The sequence below is a fragment of the Epinephelus moara genome, chromosome 12 (assembly GCF_006386435.1).
Source record: "Epinephelus moara isolate mb chromosome 12, YSFRI_EMoa_1.0, whole genome shotgun sequence".
Lineage (NCBI taxonomy): Eukaryota > Metazoa > Chordata > Actinopteri > Perciformes > Serranidae > Epinephelus > Epinephelus moara.
In genome coordinates, this window is record NC_065517.1 from 6,574,576 (window position 1) to 6,595,858 (window position 21,283).

General features: G+C 40.8%; 1 protein-coding gene across 2 annotated transcripts in view; it reads left to right on the forward strand.

The window, feature by feature from the left end:
* The window catches only part of lrfn2b (leucine rich repeat and fibronectin type III domain containing 2b), a 243,277-nt gene that overhangs the window by 63,522 nt on the left and 158,472 nt on the right, over nt 1-21,283 (forward strand). Inside the window, exons 1-2 of one of the 2 annotated variants that reach the window (XM_050058482.1) lie at nt 2,933-3,110; nt 15,344-15,404. The gene's annotated coding sequence lies outside the window, so the exon portion shown is untranslated. Of the gene's footprint in view, nt 1-2,932; nt 3,111-15,343; nt 15,405-21,283 lie in introns of those variants that run through there. The other variant, XM_050058481.1, reaches the window with a different exon arrangement.

Consider the following 21,283-nt stretch of genomic DNA (forward strand, 5'->3'; position numbering starts at 1 on the left):
GACCAATAACTGATAACGATATTGATATATCCACATTTTCCTTACCTAATTTTAGTGGGTCTCTTCTGTAGTGGGATTAACATCATTTTATGCATCCATACTCTTATCATGATGGCCAACCAGTAGACAGAGACATGAAACACAATACTTTTCAATGTATTTACAGTAATATTCATTCATTGTGCAAATTAAGAAAAAGAAAATGTTGGCCGATTCTGATGATTCATTTTAAAGCCAGCATCTGCCGATACGGATGATGTGCTGATATTATTGTGCGTCCCTACTGTCTACTGTCACGAAAAAGACAGAAAAGCCCATTTGTAGGAGCAGATCAGCCAGACACTGAGTGCAGTTGGTGAGTGTTGTGTTTTTATTTATGTACACATTGTAAGTTTGTTGTTTACTGTGTAGTCAACGCTCGGTTAACGTAGTGTCACTGTAGCTACCTAGCTAACATTAGTGTCAAGATATTGTTGTCATAGAAACAAAAATCACCTGTAGTATATCATTTAAGAAGCACTGGAAGCGCTTTTTTATGAAGCGCTGGGAAGAAGCGCACTAATTAAACACATTCTGTAGTACTATGGCTTTGTACAACAGTTAAAGGGTTGACTCACCCAAGTTACAAAACAACACAAAAACAGATTCAGGATTGTCATTTGTCGTTGAGTTTTCTTGGAGATTTTGTGTTTCCACTGCCTTTTTTCCCATTGTACTGAATTTGATTTATTTTATTTTTTTTGTTTATCATAAAATACCCGCGTGTGCGGTAGAAGTGAACTTTGAACCCCATCCAATAGGATTGTGGCTTTGACTTTAGGCAGAAAATAGCAAAAGTTCAACAGCAGAGAAAAATGGGAGAAAGTGACGTGGAAGTGATGACATTCTTACCCTAACCAATCCCACTCCTCTCTCCCACAATGGGGAACGAGTCTTAAGGCTATTTTTAGTGGGTTTACCCGTGTAGAAAAGGGGTAAGAGAGAAAGTAGGGTGGACCATACCTTTGCTATCCAGGGAAACACAAAGGGATTACTTTTTTTATGAGTCTATACATTGTTTTTTAGAAAATACCTTTAAGAATGTCAGTCACAAATGGCTGACATCAGGTCAAACTACAACGGTCAACAGACATTATGAAGTTAAGACAAAAAGAAGAAAAGCGCCATCTCACTTGGAAAGCTGTCCTTATATAGTGTACAGTTCTTTTGACTTGCTGCATCTCATTCTGATGCATCTCATGGGACACTGCTGGCTGTGTGTTTTAGGATGTGCAAATCTGTGTTCTCTGCAGACCTGTACATGAAAAGCATAAGAAAACAGGTAAAGTTCCAAGCATCCGCATGTTTCGCTCAGTGTTGCAGAGGGATACTTTTATTATTATGGAAACTGACAGTTCCAATATCTTGCACAGTAATACTCTTTACACACCAAACTTAACAAAACCTTTTGGCAGTATTTTGCCAGTAGACTTTTTTTTTTTTTTCTTTCCCTGTGGTGTCACGTACGGTGAAATGGACTGGCCGTAAAACAGGTTAGTAAACAGTAGAAAGCAGCATGGAGCAGTGAAAATGTTACGGTGGTTGCTTCTTTTTATATCTCTTGATATTACTTATTCAGTCTCTTTCTCAAACTCGGTGCTGACTAATACAATATTCAGGTGCTGCTTTAATGGAGACGTATAGTATGGTGGCACGTCACTGTATCATGTAGGAAAAGGGGTTAAATTTAGCACGTCCGGCTGGATTTTGTATTCCCATCACTGCTGATCGGAGCCAATAGGAGCTGAAGCTGATAAATACTAAGTAATCAATACCAAAGCCTGATGCTAGTGGGTATAAGTTTTTTTTTTTTTTTGTCCAGTGGCAGAGGGGCTCAACAGTAGAGTGCAACTTTGTATTTCAGCTTAAAGACATGCCCTGGTGTTTTTTATGGCATCTGCCAGTGCCCACAAATCCCAAATTGTCCTTCCATCTTAACACTCAATTGTGACTATTATAATGATGATAAATAAGATGTTGATGGTGGTGGATCAAGCAGGGTCACCAGCTGCAGACATTCTCCCCCGACAATACCACTAAGTAACAATAAAATGAATAATCCATGTAGGGGTGGGCGATATATATCGTTAACGAGAATATCGTCATTGTTGTTTTAACAATGTGCAAATATACGTTATCGAGTATGCAAATGACTTCACAAAAACAACTGAAACCACGCGTTGAAACCAGGTTGAAACCCCACACATTCACCGAACAAGAGTTACGTAACTTGCGTGCAGCAGCACGCCGCAGTACGCCTAGGTGGTCACATGATCTCTCACTGGCACCTTCCCAGCAGGTTAGCCTGCTGCTAAACAAACATTAGCGAGACAACATGGCAACACCGCCCACGGATGCTCCAGCAGCTTCGGAAGACGTGGGTCAACCTTAGTGATAGGTCCCAGCCTATAAGGTGGGAACTCATGCTGTATTGTGTTGCAGGGGAACAATTAACGGGTTGCTCAGGTACCTGAAGCCTGCGTGGTTCATGAGTGGTTTGCGGTTATACCAATAAATAACTGAACATGGTGTCAGAAGTAAAGTCAGACGCGAGCGACAGTACTAGTGACTTAGTCTGCATATAGCGACACGCAAAAGTGTCTAGTTGTAGGTCGGGAAAGTTCCCAGTACCGGAAGACCGTCTACGGAGCTACCTAGCCTAGCCACAGTTGGCTAAACGAAGCGGCAACATGGCACAGTTTCAAGTCTCCCCGCCGGAAAAGTTCACCTTCAAGGCTGAAGACTGGCCTAAATGGATTAAACGCTTGGACAGATTCCGCATTACGTCTGGATTGGAGACGCAAGCAGAACAGAATCGCAGGAATGTGATCTTTGAGAGAGTAAAGTTTAATCAGCGGCATCAAGAAACGGGCGAGACTGCCAACAGTTTGATTAACGTTACGGCGCTGCACTGCCTGGCGGAGCACTGCGGTTACGGGGCTCTACATGATGAGATGGTGAGGGACAGGCTTGTGGTGAGTCTGCGGGACAAACGCCTATCTGAACAGTTGCAAATGGACCCGGAATTGACGCTACAAAAGGCCGTCACCAGAGTCAAACAGAGAGAGCAGGTAATAAAGCAGCAAGAAATGTTAAGAACATATTTCCTTTAAAACATTGTGTCCATTAATATCATCCATGAGAAACAATTAATGAGCTTTAACTCAGGCTGTTCAAAACACATATTTAAAAGAATATCGTCTAATTATCGTTATGGTCAAAATCCCCCAAAATATCGAGATATTATTTTTTGTCCATATCGCACACCCCTAAATCCATGATGACGTAACACATTTGTTACAAATGCACTTAGTTTATGCTGTCATTATATTGCAAATGAATAACCTTCCAAACTGACACACTTCGAAAAGCATTAGTTATTATCAGATAATTTCCATGACTTTGAAAATCACTCTGCACTTTTGATTAAATATGAAAGCTCATAATTCAAACATAACTAGTTCAACAATAATAAAATTAAATGACAGATATGAAGAGGTTCTCAAGCAGCTCATAAGCAATTATGACAGCAGTAATGATGTGGGTGCATGAGAGAGAGAGAGAGAGAAACAATGAAATTGAAATGATATCTATTTCTTGTAATTCTTACACATTTTGTGAAATACTGCTCTGCATATGTAGTCAGGTCAACAGCACAAACGTAAAGTTGACAGAGGTAGCGGCAGATAGTGATTTTGTAAAATGAAAACTTTTTAAAAAACATTTTCCTCCTGAATGTGACCTTAAGTACATTTTTAATCCACAGCTCTGTGAGCACACAAAGTAGGAAAACACAATGAGCCTGTTTAGTGTCAACAGAAACGGAGACGTATGTAAATGAGAACAACTAAATTCTAAGTTTGGCTGTATAAAATACACAACAGATGTTGCTAAAGAGGACAGAATAGAGATTTATTAATGGGCTTAGATCCGGCAGAGTACCACACTGTCCATCTTCTCACCAGAAGTTGATTGTAGTTGTTTGCTGAAAAAGGATGAAGAGATTTGGCCTTTTTGAAAACAATTTAGTGAAAATGGACATGGTTTTCTAGTGCAAAATGCTGCATTTTGCACCATTTGCCAGGTTTTTGCTCACAGCATAGGTGGCATGCTCTAAGCCTTGCTGGCAAGGGGAGCGCCTTTACACTGTTTACCTGCACACACTCCCCCCACTGTGAATGAATCACCCAAATGTGATTCAGTGCCATCTTAGTGGGGTGATGATGTCAGTCCTTAGTATTGGTCAAGCTCCAAAAGCACTAAAGGGATACTTTGCAGATTTTCAACCAGATCTGTGTCATTACAGAGGGGGGAGTGTGTGCAGGTAAACAGGGTAAAGGCGCTCCCCTTGCCAGCAAGGCTTAGAACATCCCACCTATGTTGTGAGCAAAAACCTGCCAAATAGCGCAAAATGCAGAATTTTGCACTAGTGATGATGAATCTTGCATCATCTGGCACATTTAAGCTCATGGATGGGCATCATGCATCCTCACACTATAGTGACACAGACCTGTGTTACTCGCACAGGTATGACCACTGGAGTGTTTTAAAGATCAAAGATTAAAGTTCCACTGATTGTCACACACCTGAGTGTGTGAAATGTGTTCTCCGCATTTGACCCATCCCCTGAGGGAGCGGTGAGCAGCAGCGGTGCCACACTCAGGAATCATGTGGTGATCTAATCCCCCAATTCCAACCCCTGATGCTGAGTGCCAAGCAGGAGTTTTGGGGTATTTCACAACACACAGATTTTAACTTTATCTTATCAGCTGTGCTAATGGTTGGGCTAAAAACTGGGGAGGCGGGGGTAGCTAAGTGTTTAGCGCTTAGAGCCTAGTGCTAACTTGGTTTGCAATAAAGTACAGCTCTTTCTGGAACAGCTTAAACCAACACAGCAAATGTTTTTTTTCAAATTGTCACATTGCAACTTATGTTTTTTTTTCCCTTCAGTATAAAAGCCCAACTTTAATTACACAGAGCATTTTGCTGAGAGGCAACTCAACAAAATAGCTTACAAAAGTAACAAATACATATTTTCATAACTTTCCATGTAGACCCAAAGCATTCTCATTCTGAAGTTGTCGAATACCGCCACTTGGTCAGCGATTTCGGTGTCAGACACCTGAAGCGGTATGCAGTGGCACCAGGGAGATGTAACCTTTCACGCTGTGTTGATATGCCACTTGTCGGCTGGATGACACCTGTCGAAGCAGTATGATACGCCACTGGACAGTGTCAGGTTAAAACACTCTTGGTAACGGCGTAATATAAGGAGCTTGAAAGTTCCTATAGGGCGGGAGTGAGGGGTGGTGAATGGGACCAATAAACCCCGGACTGTCACCCAGGAGCCTGGTGTTTCCTTCCTGTATGCATGTAGAGCCAAACCATGATGTTTGTTTTTCTAAACCTAACCACATGCTTTTCTTGACGTCCCCGAGTTGGTAGCGGTGTCCAGGAATGTCAACAGCAGACGCAGGAGGATACCTAGCACATAATATGTAGACATGAAAAGCCACTGACAAAACGGCGATATGTGATGGCTTGAAATGAGACATGTTGGTAGTCCTAATGCTTCATTCACTTTTCTCCAAGCCCTCTCCTTTTTTGCTCACAGACAGGGACAATAACTTTGTACTCCATTTCTAATTCAGTCAGTGGGGAGAATCTCAGTGCTTTAAGACTTGCGAAAGTGTCATGCAAATCTTTCACTCAAATTTATATTCTTCACCTTGAACTGTTGTGTCTTTGCGTTTATTTGTGTCACCTTGCGCAAATTTTCTCCACACACCTTCCTGCCTGATAAACATCCAAGTTTTTCAAACTCAAAACCTTCATTTTGTAGCACAACGGCCTTCTGTTATAAATGTGTAACCTCCATGCCCAAGCTGAGAAAGCCCTTGTGACATCACTATGACATTATCATTGTTCCTCAGACTTCAAACATTATACAGTTGTTGTCAGGCAGAGTATTTCTCCAGGTGATGAGTTTTTTGACCTTTATAAGTAAAATCATCTCCGATCCCCTCACATTTCAAACTGGACCTGGAGGCTTAGATGCTCCAAGGGATCCCAAGGACTTAAAAGGTTATAGAAGACCTATTTTGTCACTTAGGTATAATTCTCCTTCCTTCAGTAATTACTGTAAAGTGCCCCTGAGCAAGGCATTTAAACATGTATGACTGCTCCTCAATAATCAGAAGGAGTAGATTGTGTTTGTATGTTGCAGCTGTTACGTTAAAATGTTCTTTTCTTGATGGATGAATCATGCATACACAACCATTATCATCTAGCTCATATTTCAGTGTGAACATATATTACATCAATAATACTCTACACATTCCTGCTTATCACACTTTGTAGTAAAACTGTCATAAATTATTATCTAAAGCTACATTCTGCAGGATTTCCCTTTACTTTAATGTATTACTGTTTATTGCTGTGACCTAATTTCCCTGCAGCAATGACCAAACTTTCATCTCATTTTATCTCCAATGAACATATGTTAAAGAACAAATTTTACATGCAATGACAATTAGCAGCATTTAATGTGTTTTTATGGAATGGGATCATCAGACTTTGTTTGTGTGCCCGATTGTACTTTCCCTCCTCTCCAATGTAATTATAGCCATTAGGTCTCCGTCAGGGTATACCATTGCCAATAGAAGTTGACAGCTTAGGCACACTTGCACAAGTTGTTAATCACTTCCCATTTTCTTCATAGACCAGACAAAGACAGAGCTGGCTGCTGGCACGGTCGCTGTAACTTTTAAAGCCTTTAAGGCAAAGCTTGTGGGTGAGCTTAATAGCTGATTCTTAATAATAATATTACTCACAACTGTTTGTAGAAAGAGTTAAAGTCCCTTTTCAACTTCATGCAGCAGCAGCAGGATTTTATGTGTCTCATCTGGAGTGATGTAAGCAGAGCTTCTACATCATGGGTACCTTTGAGTAATTATTTTAATACGACACAGCACCTGAATCTAACAGTAACTGACCTGCTCCACTTACGAGCTGTTGTAGGGAGTTGTGATTGCAGTTCTAAAAGAAGATGCGGTAAATATAATGTGCCATGAATCTTAGACCATATTAAGTCATTTTTTGGGGCTAGCATAATATAAAACACTTACCTTTAACTAACTTAAAAACGCAGTGACATTTCCCTTATTTATCTATGCTGAAGTACAAACAGCAAAACAATTTTCTTTTTAGTTAATTCAGTCAGGAACATTCTGAATAGATTATCCATTCATAGATCATCATAGATTTAACCTTTTATTGCAACAAATGGAAATACAGTTATGCTTGGCACTGATAGCTACTCTCCAAAGATGCCCCCTAGATTGGACAAGCAGCATGCTAAATGCTATGTAGAAGCCCCCCCTGGGTATACAAGAGTGGGCCCAAGGCAAGACATATAATACCTTTTTAACCTCTGAGCCATGCTAAGACCTGAGTTAGAAAGGTGGGGGCTGGGGCGGAGGAGGTAAAGCTTTGCTAGCAGCAGCAGCAGCAGTGTGTGGCAGCATTGGTGTAGCAGGGATCAATGAGAGGGAGGCCATATTTAAATGGGCCACCTGTGGTTGGTGTGTGACTGAATAGAAGCAATGATCCAACAGCTGGCTGTCAGCTGATTACAGCTGGGGCGTATGACTTCTGTGTCCTGCATGAACTGACACAAAGCTTCATTTGGGAGTAGTGCAACAGGCTGTAAATACAACACTAGCTGTGATTCCATTAAATTGTCAAGCAAATGTTCAGCCAAGTTTTATAATTTCATTCAAAGGAAATTCGAATTAGATGCATTGACATTATGCAGCAACTGCTGAGCAGAAGTGCCAACACCTACAGTTCCTCTAATGGCCACTTGAGGCTGGCTCCAAAAGCAAGTCAATCCTTATAGACACCCTGTGTTAAAATACCCAACTTTTCAGCAGAAAGAAACATGTTTGCAGTCTAAAAAAGCTATTGGTCGCAAGGCAAGTTTATTTACATAGCACATGCTGGCGATGAGGCAATTCAAAGACCTTTGCATAAAACCTCAAAAGTGAGACAAAGTGCAAAAGAAACACATTATAAAAGGATATTTAAATACAATATGTAAATAAGAAAAACCCACCAGTAAAGAGCTGGAAATAAAATAGCAAATGTCTCTATTATTCAAGCACCTCCAAATCTCCACCCTCTTTTCCAATTATGGTCACTTTTGGCTCCAAAAATCCAGGATGGCAACAGTCAAAATCCCAAACTCGAGGCTTCAAAATGGGAGTCTACAAACCAGTCACTGTTTTCATGTTGTTGTGTTTTTTTTACAGGCTATGGTTTCCATCAACTCCTTTAGAGTGAATAAACAAAGTTCCACAAAGCGTAGTTTGGTCAGAAATTGATAGGCTTCACTTTACAAATGGCTGTAACCTGCCAGTAAGAAGAGTAGAAGTTGAAGTTGCAAACTGGAAACAGAACAAGTCACCTGGGCTATTCTCATACAACAGTGTATGATATCACTAGCTATGTTTCCATCCAAAAGTGATTCGAATCATTGGGAAACGTGCATTAAAAGAAATACGAATCCTGTGTGTTTCCATTAAATGCACGGACTTTGGTGAAAACTACGAACTTGCACAAGTTTTCCGCAGAACCGGAAACAAAACAAGTCTCGCATTCTTCTTTGTCTACATTTTCTGGCGGTTGGCAACCAGCTTGTAAATGCATTACCGCCTTCCCAACCCGGAGTGTGGATATCACCATGGAGAGAGGTGCGCTACGTCAGACTTAATTCGAACATAACTGTTTCCATCCCCCGTTTTGCGAATCAACATTTTTTTCGAATCAACCAAAACGAGCGTATTTTAGTTTGTGCGAAACAGGGGATTTTAATTCGAATTTTTGCGTTTCCATCATAATTTTCCGATGCGATACTTCTTGATGCGCATCTAAACAGGCTGATGGAAACATGGCTACTGTGTATGTCACTGTGACCTTGCGTCAGTCTCTTTCTCATAAACACAATATTTCAAGAAGGCCTTGAGGTACTTTTCTCAAATGTTCACTTGGACTCAAGAATGAAGTGATTAGAATTTGGTGGTTGAAGGTCAAAGGTCAAGGTCACTGTAACCTCACAAAACATGTTTTTGCCATAACTCAGGAATTCATAAGCTAATTATGACAAAATTTCAAACAAATGCCTCATGGGATAAAATTATAAAATGACGACATTTTATATCCAAAGGGTCAAAGGTCAACTTCACTGTGACATCATAATGAACACTTTTCTGGCCATTATGGGATGTCATATCTCCAAAACAGAGGGGGCAACATTCGGTCGGACAGTGAGTTAATGTGTGTGAAGCATCCATGTATTCACAGACAAAGGATGTAAACTGCAAGTGCAACTTAATTGGTTCTAAGAGGCATACAACCGCGAGGCAGTAATTCTAGTTATCTCATTATCTGCATAAAAAGGCACAACTACAATTCTAAAGCACGGGAAGAAGCCAACAGTGGAGACAGCTGATCATCACTCATGTAAGTGAAATGTTAGCGACGTCAAAACTATTTATTGAAGGCATTTCAATATCCCATTTATCGCATTAGCTCTTTTTTGACAAAGGCATACACCACTTTAAGCAAGTGTAAAGGCTTTTTTGCGCAATTGAGGAAGTATTGGTGAATTTCCATGCAGCTTTTCTAATGTGCTACTTCAAAAATAATCATAAAAAGACATTTTGGAAACATGGCTACTGACTTATTATCACTTTATAAAGTTGTTATGGTGAACATGGCAGCAATAGAATTCATTTGCAGTCATGGTATTGATACTTGATAAATGCCTTTAGATGGACCGTACATTTGTACATGTCATAGACACAATTTCAGGACACTTTCAGTGTCTCCCTAAATGTAAATTCAAACACAGTCATCTGGCCCTGAAAGTATATTTTGGATGCTGTGTAATAAACGCTGTATATTAATATTTGAGGTGTTTATTTAGAGCTTTCCACCTATGCTAGAGCTGGCACTGGTGAAACAGCACAGCAGCAGCCATAATATCACTTCAAATACACTGTGATCTGAGAATGTAAATGAGAGTGAAGACTTGTAACATCACTCAGTGCACACTGCACTGCTCCTCCCTTGTTTTTGCTTTGTTTCACTCAGACAGTGACAAAAGTTCATTTGGGCCCGTCAGGAATGATAAGCATGCATCACGCTCAGATTAAAATTTAATGTGCTCTTGCCGGCTGGCTGCTTGTCAATTGAATGGCCAAAGCAATAGGAGGCAGTGCAGTGGAAAGCTAAGTGGATCTGCTCCCTCCAGTCTGAAGCCCAGAAAAAGCTTGGAGCTTTTCCCTGAGTCAGCCACAGATACTTGTTTGCCCTGCAGCCAGTGATACATCATAACAGCAAACAACCTATCAGCTACTTCAACCAGTTACCAAATCATTGCTCTTCATTCTCCTTCTCTTGTGCGCATGCAAATTTGCTCCAGTTAAATTCTTAGTTGCAAATGGATTCATTAATCATACACGAGTGTATCAGTCACTTTCAGAGTGAGAATGGGCAAGCGTGTACACAGGTATTCGTCTTAGTGGCACTGCTGCACAGAAAGTTAAGTTGTTACTTCATCATCAGCCTTAATGGCTCCTTCTTGTTGTGCAAATCTTTCATCCGACATTTTCATCACCAACTCATATGTGAACCCCAGTCACTGGGCATGCAATACAAGCACAAATCAAATGCTTCTCCCCCTACTTTTCAAAGAAAGCTCTGAACTTATAAAAAGATGCCAAGGTTGTCATGAATTATTACTTTGCATTCACAGCAATAACATCTATAAGCAGCAGCCAGTACCTCAACTATTTTGCCTCTGTTGGCTTATAGGCTGCCCTAACCTTCTCATTGGTGGAGGTTTTTGGAGATATACGTCCTGATGTGAAACAAACTAGGTTTATACCATGATATTACAGTACACCACAAGTGGCTCCTCAGCACTTCTCCAGTGTCTCCCTGTGGCTTTGACAAAAAATTATATGGAAATGAATATTTTTTTAACATTTAAATCTAAAGTGATTCTTACATTTTCCAATTGTATCAATATGTAGCCATTTCACCAAATTAAAAAAAATGTTTTAACATCTCATTAGCAATGTGCATCATACATCGAAATAGCGATGGCTAGTCTTGAGTCTCCATAGTGAGGTTGTCTATTGATTCCAAATCCAAAAAAGAAAACGTCTCGGAGGAAAGAACCTCATACGGAGTGGACAGATGTGTTTGCTTTTACCACTAACGCTGTAAAGTTGAAATACCAAATAATCCTAAAATGCCCACTGCAGAGTAGCTGCTTTGTTGTACAACATGTTACTAATGCTCATTTAGACCTTTTAGGAATGTTTATAGGCAACTTTAGATTAAATAAGCTGTGTTGCCATCACTGTAAGGCAGAAATATGTATTGCGGCTCTAGACAGATTTTTAAGCAAAGGTTGCTGACCCCTGATCTTAACAGACAGCAAGATGATCGAGCTAAATCCCTGAGCTAGACACGCTCACATTCACACACATGCAGTCTCACACACACACACAGAAAGATGCAGCGCTCTACATCTGATTTAAACAGAGCAGAGAACAGAATCAGTTGCTGATCAGCGCGGAGAAATGGTGCTTTTGGTGTGAAGAGGTAGGCGACTGCTGACAGGCAGCTGTGTGACAATTAACAAATCAAGGTAATTCCGTATCCAGTGTGAACCTGGCCCAAAACTCCGAATTTGAATTTACAGCTCACAGCAGCTTAATAAGACAGTCTCTGGCTTTTGCTTGGTATCTAGTGTCAGAAAAAAAATGTTGTTGCAGATTTCTGATCCAACATTAATGCATGTGTTTGCTGTATTGTGTGAATGCGGCTGTCACTCTGAACATCCCACTGAGCCTGTTCAAACATTCTATGAAATAAAAAAAAAGAAATCGTCGAGTATTCGTATTGAACAGCCAAATCTGATTTGACTGACAGGTACAACCCTCGTAAACGGAGACAATACCAAAAAAAACTGAGTTTGAGAATTGATTTGGAATTGAATACTTGACAGCAAAAATCTAAAGGCTGGGGTTTAAACCTGGTGAAGTTCTTTGAGAGCAAAACAAACAAATGACATGCAAGCATCCAAAGACCCGAAAGACTTGCAGGTAACTTGCAATTTTAATTAAAAAAAACCCTATTTAGTCAAGGTTATGTTACTTGCTTTTTCCAGAGCATTCAACATGATCTCCTGGTTTTGAAGAACCTTTCACACTCAACAGACTTGGCAGCACATCAGACTTGACTTGACTCGGATTGCTCAAAAAGAGATTTACTCTCTCTTCTGCGGCAGTAAACACAACACAGTGGCCCATCCATAACTGTGCCATATCCAGAGCTCAATAAGACACATAGGGCTGACAAACAGTAATGCAGTCTAAAGCAGCCTATCATCAAGAAGCCGATTTGCACAGGACTTATATCATCACGTGACGTGTGTTTGGTGAAATATGGTTGGTAATTTGCGGTGGAACAAATTATGGACACGCTAGATTCTCACGGGATTAAGATCACAGACAACCTCCGCAAGTATTACAAATGACTAGAGGTCCCCAGGTAATACTAGTCCCGTACGAATAGGGCTTAAGATTACTGTTTAAGATTCAGCAGATCAGTTGATAAGACTATAGCATGACTTTTTCGTGACTGTGATTGTGACTAAAGTCATGTTTGCAGGATTTATTCATTCATGTGATTTGTGAAAGTACTTAATGATTAACAGGCTGTAAACTATTTATTTAATAGAGCAGCAAACTGGCCACTAACCATTATATCTCATCTGCTCTATGTGGGTGATGCATGTTATAAAAAGATATTTAATTTAATTGTCTCTATATAAATGCCTGAGCCAGACTGGCGGCTCTTTCTAAGCATCTTCAGAGGTTGACAGGCAGAATAGAGATGCTGTCGCTGTGGCAGCAGTGTCAACCCACCTGAGTGACTGGGGACGGCCCCATCGGCAGGCAGACGCGCAGATCACGCTGATGTTTATTCATTTCCCAGCTGATGGCCTATATATAGACCCTGACAGGGACAGATACATCACAGGCACAATGGCATTTTTAGGCAGAGGCGAAGCATTCCCAGGATCAGCTGTCGCATGTCGACCTTTTATGCTTCAATATCCAGGGGAAATTGAAGTACAAAGAACAAGCTGGCTCTAGTGTTGTGCTGGATGGTTATGCATATTTAATTAGTTACAATAAAAGTCTGTTCTAAAGCACACAGCACTGGTAAAACAAGGGGCAAATATGGATGACTGGAATTATCAAGATTTGTTAAGTAAAAAATGTTACATACATTTTGACCACATTGTACTTCAAGGATGAATAAGATGAGGCTACACTGACAAAGAAAGATGCTTTTGTGCTTGGAGGAAAATGGCACTGCTTTACATTCAGTAGGTTATTGCTTAGTCACTGCATAATTACCTTGTCTGTTTTCCCAGCCAGTCCAGAAATTCAAACTCACCTCATTACCATTGAATCTACTTTGTAGCCTCAACTTGACTTAGCAGGGCTGTGGGGAAAGAGTCCACACAGCGTCACAAGCACAGCTTAAAGTAAGAGCTGATTGAATGATTAGTCAGTTGACATAAAATGAATTGGTTTTTGACAATTGTTTAATTGACCCTTCCTAAATCTCACTCCTTTTCGCTCTTTGCTCCAGTAAAAGTTGAGCAAGCTTCAACAGAACCTCAGTCAAGTTTCCCCTTTCCTGTAAAACTTCGATATGCTATTTGCTTGTCTGACACACAGATGTTGAAATTAGTTATAAGATGGAGGCTGGAGGACTGTTATCATCTTCAAGAACACAAATCATTGTAAATAGTCACATCTTATGTTAGTTAATGTTAGCAAAATGCTTGCTAACTAGCCAGCCAATTTATAGCTACATCATCAGATGAACAATGTCAGCCAGGCTTACTTCTTCCTTAATTTCTGTAGTAATGTTTTAAGAGATTTGGAGAAGGACAGATAGGTTGGTTGCTGACCCATTTTTAAGATGACTTGAATTATTGTTAGCCAGAAAAACATGGTCTCTAAGTAACTTTCTACAGTAAAGAGAGACTAACTTGGTCTGTAGTCAGAAGTAATTACATGAGAGTACTTTAATGATCCCCAGAAGTAGTAAAGAAGAAACGTAGCCAGCAGTGCAGGGGCCATGTTGTCCTTCTCTGTGTTTTTGTAAAGAATATGCAGCTTCACCCTTTTTGTTGATGCCATAATGAATTTAGCCTTGATTCCAAACTCACCCGTCAAACCGCTGTTTGTGCCCCCTGTGAAACCAAAAGACACTGTAGAGTTGCCACATTTCATTTGTGAAAGACCAGGACAATTGATGCGTGACGTAGGGCGTCAAACCATATTTGCAAATATACCATGTTAATAGTTGTAGCACTCCCTATTGTCTCTCTTACTTCTAGTTGTCATGACGTACAGCCAAGCTGATTAGGGATACACAAAAATATTGGGAAGTTATCGGTATCTGCCGATATTGGCTTTAAAATGAACCATCGGAATCAGCCAACATGTTGATGATATCAGTACATTGTCGGCATCGGTCAATATCGGCTTTGAAATGAACTATGAGAATCGCCCAACATTCTTTTTCTTATTCTACACAATGAACAACTATTGCATACATTTAAAAGCATTGTGTTTCATGTGTCCATCTGCCGGTGGGCCATCACAATAAGAGTATGCATGCATAATATGATGGTAATTCCACTATAAAAGAGACTTGATGGTAGCAGAAATATGACCTTATGGGACAGGCCTGTCATTCACTTCACACAAAACTGGGAATGGGAAGTACATTCAAATTGTTTATTTAAACCAGCATGAATGTAAGGCTTCAGATAAGTATATCAATTATGAACCATTCGTTTTGATTTAGCTCTGACAGACAGCGCATCAGAGAGAGAGAGAGAGAGAGAGAGAGAGAGAGAGAGAGAGAGAGAGAGAGAGAGAGAGTTACGGCACTCTAGGATTTTGGCACCCGACATACCGACACAACACCGCTTTAAGCCTGTCCCAAATATAGGTCTGTTCATTCCAGTGAGTTAAGCAAATAATAGCACCGGCTACTAATTGAAGTTTACAGTATTTTACTCGTGTGTTACTTGTAATGTGTCACTGCCAACCACTGCTATCTTCAAAATGTGTATCTGTTTATGTGAAACTGGACTATTTTAAATATTGATCACTATGTTTGTTGTGTTTTTTTACAGAGATGGCCTTGAATTCTGTTGTTAAGCTGAGTCCCTGTAACCACATCTCCGCAATTAACAGGTGAGTCAAAAGTTGTTACAGCTGAGAAAACTTTGTAAAAAACTAAATTCGTCTCAACAGTAACCTGCTTATCACTAGATAACATGGACCAAAAAAACTTAAATAGAAGTTTGAACATTCTAAGCAGCTCATTACTATCCTGGATGAGATTTAGGTTGCATGTTGTATGCAGAACTTCAAAGTAAACTTGCCTTTAATTCTGTTAACACTTGCAGACTTATAAGCTACACCATGACTAGATAATGCTCCACAGAGTGCTGGATTTGAGGGCTTATGTTTTAAGGAGGATAAGTTCTACCAAAAACTCTCGACTTAAGGGTTTTCAGGTAATGTTTTGGGTCTGGGAAGAACTGCTGCAGCCTCTCATGACTCAGTGAGAGCAGACAGCTTCAGACGTGTGCAAGCAGTAGCCCTCTAATCCATGCCAGTGATGGGCAGTGTGTGTGAGGCTTTAGCCGGACCTGATGAAGGAGAAGCTCTTACAGGCCGAGACGACCATGATCTGAGTAGGCAGCCAGCGAGGCAGCGGATTGAGGTCACGTCAGCGCATCCAGAGCCAACAAAACTTAATGCAATCGGCTGGGCTTGTTTTATGGACTTGTGGTGACTGGAAATTTTTGGTGCTTGGGCGAGAAAGCATAGAGGAAAATCTCACTTTCACCTGCTTGACAGTTCAAGCATTTGCTCCTGGAAACATGTCAAACAGTAACTAACTCAGGGTTTGACTTTCCAACTATCTTTAGACAGTCTCCAGATTTCCGCAAAATGTGTAGCTATAATTTGTATACCATGAGGAAAGTGATACAGAGGAGAGGATCATTTGCATCTGTGACAGTGATATTACGTTTGGTTGATTGCCAGAGGCCCACCAGGACTCATTGAGCTGCTTTGTGTTGTTGTTTATCTCTGCCAAAGAGTCACTGTGAAGCTCCCTGATCATCTGACAGCTTTCAGAGACAAGTGCAGGAGGATCCGCTGAGATCACTGTGTCTCAGCAGAGCCCCCAGAACCCATCCTGTGACGCACCACAAGTCACCAATCCATTATTTACATCCTCTACAAACATCAAAAAGGTTTTCTTGGCCAGGTGTCATGGGGTGTTGATTGTGTTTGTGAGTGCAATGACATGGAGAACTTTATGTGCTATGCAATCTGAGGAGTAACAGTACCCATTCAGCCGTTACAGTGCCATTATACAGATCAGAGAAGTGATTCATGATTAGTGTTGTCACGATACCAAAATCTTTGTTTCGGTACCCATACCAATATGAATTTCGATACTTTTCGATACTTTTCGGTACTTTTCCTAAGGAAAAGTCCTTTTGGATACAAACCTTTAGAACAATAAATAGTAGGGGTGTAACGGTACCAAAAAAATCATGGTTCGGTAAGTACCTCGGTACGGACGTCACGGTTTGGTAACTCAAATGTTCCACCAAGTTTGTGTTGTCTCGTGTTGTCTCCCTTTGCGAGGCAGACTTTCTCTTGTCTTTTTTCACGTGCGCCAGCTGCGAATGTTGATACAGGTGTTGTCATACACACCACTTGTGTAATCTGTGCTCCAGTAGGAACAAGAAAGACGTTTGTGTGCATAAATGAGTAAAATAAATTAATGAATTGAATCAATTTCAAAGTACCGGTATTTTCCAAATGCAGTATAGTACCGTTTGGAATACTCTAGTACCGCGGTACTATTTTAGTACCGGTACACCGTGCAACACTATTCATGATACACCTCACTATGTGGAAACTTTGACTGCTAAATGTGTCATATATTTATTTATGACTTAAAGCTACAGTTGGTAACTTTAATAGAATAACTTTTTGTCATATTGATTAGGCTGCTTCATTAACTGTACATATGTTTTTCTACAAAAAGTAATGCACCCAAATTCCCCCCCTCATTATCATGAGCGAGTAATACGTGCATAACCCATGTATTTTGGAGGGCTGCGATCATGTGACCAAAATGCTGAAGGGAGTAATGATGGAAGCGTTCCCGAGCAGTTTTGTAAGGAGGTAGGCTGGGGTGGTGGATGGGTTACCAAATCACTGACTCTCTACAGGACACGTGTTTTCGGAACTAAGTGAACTCTGAGTTAGGGCTGGGTGATATGGACTAAAATTCATATCCCAGTATTTTCAGTCTTAGTGGCGATACACATTAATATCTTGGTATTTTCTACGAAATTTTCAGTTCAAGTCAAAGCCACATTGAGATGTCACAAGCACTTTTAGACTGTGATCAAAATAAAATGCAAAGACAGGGATTTTTTTTTAACTTGTTTGAAAATGAACAGCTGCACAACATGTAAATGAAAAATTATATAAAAGGAATAGCAGGGTTGTACGTTAACATTTTTGCAAATAGCACTGGAGCTGCAGCAGTTTAAAGGTTTGCACAGGACACAAAACTAGAACATGAGTATAAAAGTATCAAGTAGGTCTGAAACAGTTGAATATCTATGTGGTTTTCTGTGGCCCTTCAGATGACTATTAATCTTATTTATGCACATAGCATCAACAGAGAGGCTGAGGGAGGAAAGGAGCAAGAGACACATTGTAAACATCTTGTATATGAAATGCCTGTGTTGTCGCTGTGTTTTTTAAAACATTCAGGCGCTGTCTCAGTGAGTGCCTGTCTCAATGCACGCTCACCTGACCGAATCAAGCAGCTCTGTCTCCCCCACATACATGTGCTACTGCAGTCATTTTATTCATCTCACATACTGATTCAGCGTATAATGTGCAACATACAGTATAGACCGATGCGGCACTGTTGACTAATTAACCGACAGATTAAACAGAGGAGCAGCTCTGTGTCGCTGTCAGTGTTGCTAGATCTTGTGTGTGAGTGGAGCAGAGCTATGCAGTGAGTGTGAGAGAGGAGAGGTGCACACTGGCATGGCTACCTAGAAGAACTGTGTTTGATAATGCAACTTGATCCTACATTGATATAAACGATATTGTCTAAATCTGTATCTTGCTTGAAAATATATTGACGTATCGTACAGTTGTTATACGCCTAGCTATGCTCTGAGTTGTATTACGCGATCACCATGTTTCTTTTCCTAAACCTAACCACAGTCACTTTACTTGCCCACACATAAAGACACCAAACCACGACTCTCCTAAACCTAACCTCCGTAACTTTACATAAATTACGTAACTTTACATCAAGGATGTAACATCATTTTTGGGGTACTAATTTGTAGGATATCATACAAACTATGAGGATATACTGATTTGATTAAACTCACTACTGTATATCCACGGTAATGCAAGACAGATAATCTGTAAAAAAAAAAAAAATCATGTTTCTTTGCCTCCTTGTAGGGCCTATAATAGCATTTGCAAGAATCCACTGCACCTGAACAAAAACAACCAATAAGAGCCAAGAAGTCTGTGCCAAAGCCGTCTATCAGTGCTTGTGGGCTGCGGTCAAACTGTCAAACTAGGCAGCGCTTGCTTCAGCTGGTGGGCAGTGGTTGGTTTTTCACTTGACTTGATCGACATGATTGACAGCTGTGATAGAGACTCCTCAGCTCTGATTGGTGGTTTTCATTCAGGCCTGGTTGATTTTGCAAATGCCATTAGAAGCACTATGAGGAGGCAGAGGAATATGACTTTTTCACAGACTGTCTGATATACTACTGTTTGAAGTGAAATTCCAGTAAATATGAGAAAGTTATTTTTATAAGTTACTGCTTTAATATTTTACATTCATTTGATTGAATCGTTTCTTCAATGAGTAGTCATTCTAAAGTACTTTCCCAGAAGTCAGAGAAACTCAACATGTCCTTCAGACAGTTCACACTAAAAGCCTTTCAGCAGCTCAAAAGGCATAATCTCTTCTTTTCCAAGTTGGCTTTTAATGTCAAACACCAGCAAGTGTTGAGTTTGAATGATAAAAAAAAAACATCAAAGCAGAAGTGGAATGGAAACAGTATTTATTTTACAGAGAAAGAATGAGTGACATGACTTGCAATGGCCCGCCCGCCTGGCTTCCTGTGCTGCTCTGCTGAGCCTGGGTTGGTCGTCAGAGCAACTGTCAGCAATTGAAAGGGGAGAGTGACAAAAGGGCTGTTCTCCCAGGCTAAGCTCCCTCTTGCTGGGCAGCCTGAAAATCTCTTCATGGCACTCCCGTCTTTGTAGTTTAGTTTAGGTTTACATAGGTTACAGCACTCACATACACGTACTTTTATTCATGCATTTCTCCCTTACAACATGTTCTCACTCCAACCTCATCACATTGCAGTAAGCCCCATTGGTTTGCCGACCAGTGGGGCTAACTGATATATTATGCTTTTGCCGTATCCCGTCGACAAAACTGTAAAAACGTCCTTCCTGTAAACGAATGCTTCTAGGGCAGTCTTCTGTTCCTCTCTCAAGGAAAAAGATAAGTGTAGTTGGCTTAGCGTTTCTTCCAAAGCTAAATTGAATGGACACAGCAGCTGCCATTTGGGCTGTTTACTTTTCGACCCCTACGGAGCAGCGCTGTCCTCATCATGTTACGCCCGCCCAGAGCCTGCCTCTGTCAGATAGACTGATCTGATTGGTCCGATGGCTCTGCTTGTCGGGGCCAGATCCCTTTGCAGAGCAAATTCGAATTTGCTAGGGGCAGGGTCTGGATTTCCAGGTTACCACGTTGTGATATGACATGGAAAAACTTGAGTGAGTTGGTTGTTGACATTCTGGGACATTGCTTCAGCTTCCTCCTCTTACATGCATTTTCTGTTTTTACTTTAATTTTCACATGAAATGTACAGTTTGCGTATAGTCTCTTTCAAAAAAAAAAAAAACCCACTACGTTGGCACAACACTGCGAATTCACTTTTTTTTTTCCCCTTCAACAACAAATGCACATGGTTAGGTTTTGCCAACACACACACGTGGTTGGGTTTAGGCAACAAAAGTATGTGGTTGGATTTGAGAAAAAAGAACAGGGTTTGGCTTTACAATCATACGAGAAGTGAACACTGGCTTCCCAGGGGAAAGCTGGTGGTTGCTTGGCCACCACCACTCCCATCCGCCCTACGCGGACTTCTGCCACCTCACCTTTTGTTGTTGTCCTGATGCGTTTCCCCCTGATGCCACGGGGCGCTGTTAAACCAACCGGCCGCATATCACGCCAATGTAAAAAGATGCCTTTTTTTCGTCGCTGATGCCGGAAGTCACTGACCAAGTGCTGGTTTTCGACAACTTCAGAATGAGACTGGGTAGTCCCGTACAACACCCACTCCTTCCACACCCCATCTTATTTTTACTATCAAATTAATAACTAGTTTTTGAAAACTGTGTGGAGTCCCTCTTGTTACAAGCGTGAGTCAAGTTGTAAACTGGGTAACATTCTGCTATTGTACTGATGGAGATTAAAGGGCCAGTGTGTAATATTTGGCATGGTTTATTGTCAAATATGAATCTGAATCTGAATATTCTACCCATTAATATGTTTATATAAGTGTATAATCGCTATAAAATAAAATTTGTTTCGTTTTCGTAGCCTTATAATTATGCTTTTATATATATATATGGGTAGCAAGGGCCTTGCTTTAGAGAGGTCGCCATCTTGCGCCGCCATGTATGTACGGCAGACTGAGCGCACAATCCAGCCAGCCAGAGAACGCGTTTCGCGTGTATAAATAAACCAACGAAGACAGCGGAAGGAAGGAAGAAGGAGGAGGAAACAGCAGAGTGTTCGTAGTTCGTCGATAGAGAGTAGTGAAAGGTTTTTTTAGTTATAAAGTTTGCGAATGGACCACACTTACCACGCAACAGGAGAGAATGAACCCGAACCGTCATCTGCGAGGAAAAGAAGACGCAACTTCACTCCTTGTGATGCACTGTCTGCGGCGCTTTTCCTCCTGATGATATATCTC